Here is a 6000-nt window from a genome sequence, read left to right on the forward strand (position 1 = left end):
GGAGGCAGCGGAGTAGCCGGGAGAGCTGACGTTGGGCCAGTCTGGGCCCACGCAGCGTTGACACAGAGCTAGGAGGGCCAACGCATTGGAAGAGTTACTTTCCACGTAGAAAGTCAGGTAACTGTCGGAACAGCCAGGAAAGCCGATGCAATGGGAAGAAATTTTGATGCAGAGCTTACAAAATGGGCAGAAGTGTTGATGCAGAAATGACACAGAGCCTCGGAGAGCTACACGTAGACCCACATAGTTACTGCAAAGGGGCAGCGAAGTTGTAGTTGGGACCAACCAGTTTGGTTGTCGGAACAACAGATTGTGTCAGTTGAAGTGAGGTAAAACTCACTCAAGTTCTCCGCCATTGTATTTCTTTGTCACTAGTTTGCCGGGAGGGCAACCAACATTTGTATTCATAACTTCTGCTTAATAATAGAAAACCCTCAGAGCTGCTGCAACAGTTTCCCTGCATTGGCTTTTTCCGGGGACATTTAGTCCAAAAATAAGTGTGTCCTTTGCATGGTAGGGTTTGTGGAAGATTTTCCTTGATACATCTCTTGTTGCTGGTCTCTTGCTGATGGATCTGCTGGAAAGAAAGAAGGCTTGACTTGACATCTAGAGGTGAAAGTTTTTTGTGGTTATGAGTCTTAGATATCTCATTTGATCTGATTCTATAAGAAGAGAAATTTTTTGGGTTTTCCCCTTGGAGGGGTTTTCCTTCAGTTGGAGCTTATATCTTATGTCCTTTTGTTGTTGTGATCTTCATGTTCATGTTATGGTAATTTTTTGATGAAAGAAATATGATGAAGATTAATTAAAGAAGCTAATAGATTTCACAAGAAATTACTATGAAAGGAAAATCTAAATTAAATAACAAGTCTCTCGATTTTCCAACCGAGGCCTATTTCATACTGTCTTAAAAATAATATTTCCATTGTTAAAATTCGAAAAACACATACATTAGCTCTTGATTTCCACGAATCTGCAAGACAGATTAAGACAGAAAAAAAGACACCCAAAAATTTCAGAAATTTCAGACATAATTTGACACTGATTGTTATCCATGCTTGTTAGGAACCAGATGGGCCTTTGATGTTCCAAAGAGTGTCAACCAAGTTCTTTTCTGTGAGGACATTGATAAGACGGACCTTCACCATTGCTAGAGTGTCAACCAAGTTCTTTTCTGTGGAGACATTGATAAGACGGGCCTTCACCATTGTTAAAGAGAAAGATATCATGCTTTGAAAATTCTCGTGAAACCTCATAGTGGAAGATCATTCCATGGTCTGCAGAGATCTATTGCAATCTGCTGTTGAGAATAAAGTTTTCATTTTAAATATTAGAATTCACTTCGGAGATCAGATATCTGTTTAGAGGCTGATCACCATTTTTCTTCACAATTTCCACAATATTTCAATTGCTAGAGAGCCAACCTGACCTAGTGCAGTTTATCCCCTATGACTTGCACAAAAATAAAGGATAAAAATTTCAAAGGTTTCTTTTACTAACAATTAAAGAGAAGCATAGATTTCTAGATTAGTGCAAATTTTTATAATTCAGCAGATACATTGCAATTGGTTTAGAGCCAGATTTATTTCACTTTCAATGAGTTGGTTTAAATTAAATAAATTAATTAAAGTTTTGAAATAGTTTTGAAAAATATATATATTAAATTGAATATTTAACAACTATAAAAACATTTTTATTCTCTGGAAATTTTATTACCATTATTTGATTGCTTTAAAAGATTGACATTATTTTTTTCAAACAAATAGTTTGCAAACCACATTAAAATTCAAAAAAATAATAAAAATTCGGGAAAAAACCACATGACCACTTTTTTTGATTGGTTTAAAAGATTGATATGACAATTTTCATGTGGTTTGCAAACTATTTGTTAGGGAAAAAAACTATATATTAAAAATTCAAAAACATAATAAAAATTCGAAGAAAAAAAACGATATGCCATTTAGCTTTTTCTCGTACCTTTCTTTGGCCGTTATCAGATATAGCTTATATGGCAGCTACAATCTCATGATTCTTCCATTAATCCTTCAATCAATCCTTTGTTCGGATAAGAATTTATATGGCCATCAACATCAACCTAACGTCTTATTTTACTTTAATCAACACCCTGCCTTTTCTTGTAGCTGTAATGTTAGTGTTCATCATAGCTAGGCATGGGACTATCCACATTCTATCACATTTTGAAAATATTACACAGGCATGTGACATATATTATTATTATATATTATTATTATGAAACCTCACGTTTCAACGTAGACAATGGATAAGCATTTATGAAAGCTCCGGTTTTCATGACTGATTATAATATATGGTTAAATTGCCTTTTATCTCATCTAATATTTTTAAGAGAGTACAAATCTTATTAAAAAATATTTAATTAAAAAAAATCTTTTCAAACTAATTTAATTTGGTATCATAAATGTTTAGTGTTTAGTGATTTGATATAAGAATCTTCTTGTTTAGTGATATAATATAATAATTTTTTTATACATTGTTAATGTCTATTGATATGAAATAGGAAATAGGAAATACAGGGGTTTTACAAGTAGTTGATTTATTTATTTTTTAAATTCATAATGTATTGAATGATTTAAATTTAATTTAATATGGGAAATTTATAATTTAAAAATAATTTATTTAATTTATATTCACAAAATATCTTATTTTAAAACATAATGTCAAATTTAACTTTTATCATAGAATATTTGTCATATCATGTATTGAAATATATTTTATAATTGTTTTATGGATTTAAATTTAATATTAATAATTATAATTATTTAAGATAAAATAATAAAGGGAAAATATATAAAATAAAAAATATTTAGATGGATTTAAAAAGATGAGAATAGGATTATAAGGAGGAAAAAATTATTATAAATTGATTTGAAATAAAAGTAAGAAAAATTACTAATTATGTTTAATTTTTATGCTTAGAAGAAAATGTAAAAATAATTTATTGAATTTGATTTGAGTAATAAATACGAGTTGTTATTATTTTCACTTAAATTTAAATTTCACTTTTTGCATTGAGAGACACTCTACAATCTAGTCCACGAGGGAGATGTCACATAATGTCACATTAAAAAAATAAAAAACTATGATGAGAATATGTATACAAGGGAAATGTTGAGCATTACATTACAAAAATTTAATAAATATGTGTTAGCTAATATTGAAAAACATAGATATATAAAAGCATTATGTTTAATAACAAAGTATATGTCAAAAATAAAAGAATTTTATGTATTAGATTTAATTATGAAAGTGCAGGTGATAATAACAAAGTGCATTCCAAATAACTTAACTGCGCAGATTTTGTTTTAATACCCGGGGAAGTTTATGTTTGAGGTTAAGTATTTTGCTTCGTGAAATTAGGGTTTCTACTTGCCTTCTAATTTGGCCCACATACTCACTATTTTTCACTGAGACTAAGCCCAATTGTAATACAATGCGAAGACATTTTAAAAATTGAGACTCTTAACCTCTTTTTTGAGTGCGACAAGAGGCATTCAATGTTTGGTCATTCTTTTTGTCCATTTTGTCTTACTGTTTGTTGTTCCTGTGACACACAATTTGTTTGTCGTTCCATAACTCTTCCCACCATTCTTTCCTATTGTTTCCTGTTGTGACACACAAACTGTTTGTTGTTCCATAACTCTTCCCACGCACTGTAATATCAATTCTTGTAGACTAGAGTTAGAAGTTGACCATACTGAAATTTTCAGTCTTTATTTTGTAAGGGTTTGCTATATCGGTATTTCAATTTTGGTGGACAACACATGCTTTACAAAGAATTGCCTAGTACCTTGAATTGATTAATATATAAATAATTGTGAGCTTAGATTCACGTTGAATTTGAGGGCTATTTTATTACTTTGAGCGACTATATTACTTATTACTATACATCTTTATGGACTAAAATTTGTGTTAATAACTTTTTAGATATACTTATAAATATCAAATGCATTAAGAACCTTATATGATATAATCTTAAATATTAATATTATCTTATTTAATATTTAATCCATTTATATAGTGTTTATATATATATTCCATAAAATTTGTGTTAATAACTTTTTAGATATACTTATAAATATCAAATGCATTAAGAACCTTATATGATATAATCTTAAATATTAATATTATCTTATTTAATATTTAATCCATTTATATAGTGTTTATATATATATAAAATGTATAGATAGTAAATTTATTAGTATATATATATATATATATATATATATATATATATGTTAGTTTAAAAGAAATAGATACTAAATTTATTAGTTTAAAAGAAATTATATATTAATAGGATAGTAATTTTTAAAAAAAATTTAATTATGTTTTTAAAATATTAAAATATATTATTATTATTATTATTATTATTATTAGAAAATTTAATTATTTATATTTTATAAAGAATACATTATTAACAATATAAAATAAGCTATTGATTGCATTGATTTCATTAAATATTATTGCATGCAAGTGTGATTCAATTGATTGATTGTATTGATTTTAGTGAATACCATTGGATTGCATTAGTTTAAGTGTGATTGAATTAATTGATTGCATTGATTTCAATGAATACTAATGGATTGCATTAGTTTAAGCGTGATTGAATTAATTTTTTGCATTGATTTTAGTAAATATTATTAGATTGTTTTGATTTGAATATATACCTGTTGATTGCTTTTGTTTTTTTTTTTTTTTTAACATAGGGGCATAATGGAATAGGGAGAAAATTATAATATTGAAGATCAAAGAGCATGATAAAAAAAATACAATTGGAGAAAGTGCCACTTGACCAATTAAAGGAATATGGACAAACAAACCCTGAGCGACAAAGAGCATATCGACAGAGTGTCACAACAAATGACAATTGAACAACAACAAATATAGAGACGAAAAAATGTTGAATGACTTAGAGCGTATCAACAAATAAAAGCACAATAAATGACAAATGCACAATATCAAGAACAACAAAATCAAAATTTTGCATGATAAAGGGCATGTCGAAAAATAAAGGAATACAAATAATCACCAAGGAGCATAAAAAACAAGGAAAACAAAATTTTGAACTTGAAGAAAAAGAAATTTCTATCAGAAAAGAAAGTCTATCTCCCATGAAGAAAAATCTTGCAAAGAAAGAAAATCTTACAAAAAAAAGAAGAGTAGCTCTAATTGAGAAAATGATGCAATAAATATTGACATAGAGCCACTTGAAGAAATTCAAATTGAGCATGATATATCTGATATATTTAAAGATATGAATATTGTGTTGAAGAATGTAGCTAGGTTTGGTCTTCATAAACATATTTAAATCACAATATATTGTATTTGTCAAAAGAAAGAAAATTAATTATTATTATTATTAAAATTGACTTATTAAAGCATGAGTTTCATGCTTGTGTCAATTATTTTTAGGTCAAATCCTCCATTGTAGACTTCTAGGGTTTGTGTCAAGTGTCCTTGTCTATGTCATAATGTAAAGAACCCTTCTTGGTAATTATTTGTCAAGAAATAAATTTACTATATATCAAATTTAGTCTTCTAGGCCTCCTCCACCAAGTCCACCTCCAATTGGACAAGTCATTAGGGGAATTTTGAGGTCTAAAATGGGCTTCCTAAGAAAATTGTACAACTAAAATAAACTTTATAAAAACTAATAGGATTCAAGATGACTATGTCAACCACGAAGGATGACTCACCATTTTTGGAGTAAAAAAATAAAATAATAAAAAAATAGTAAAACTACTTTTTCAATTTATCGCCCCAAGTTTTTATTAAAATTTCGAGTGGGAGTACTTGTTGAATGTAAAATTTAATTCCTCATCCAAGGAGTACCCATGTTGCATACTTTCAATGAACCTTGTTACACGAAAAATGAGAAATACATGAAAAAACATGATTGCACTCACGTTTTTAATGTATTTATCATTTTTCGTGTAGTAGAATCCAAGTATGCAACGTGGGTAC

This window comes from Pinus tabuliformis, chromosome 1_2 (assembly GCF_031772625.1).
Source record: "Pinus tabuliformis cultivar Carrire ecotype Pingquan chromosome 1_2, CPIR1, whole genome shotgun sequence".
Lineage (NCBI taxonomy): Eukaryota > Viridiplantae > Streptophyta > Pinopsida > Pinales > Pinaceae > Pinus > Pinus tabuliformis.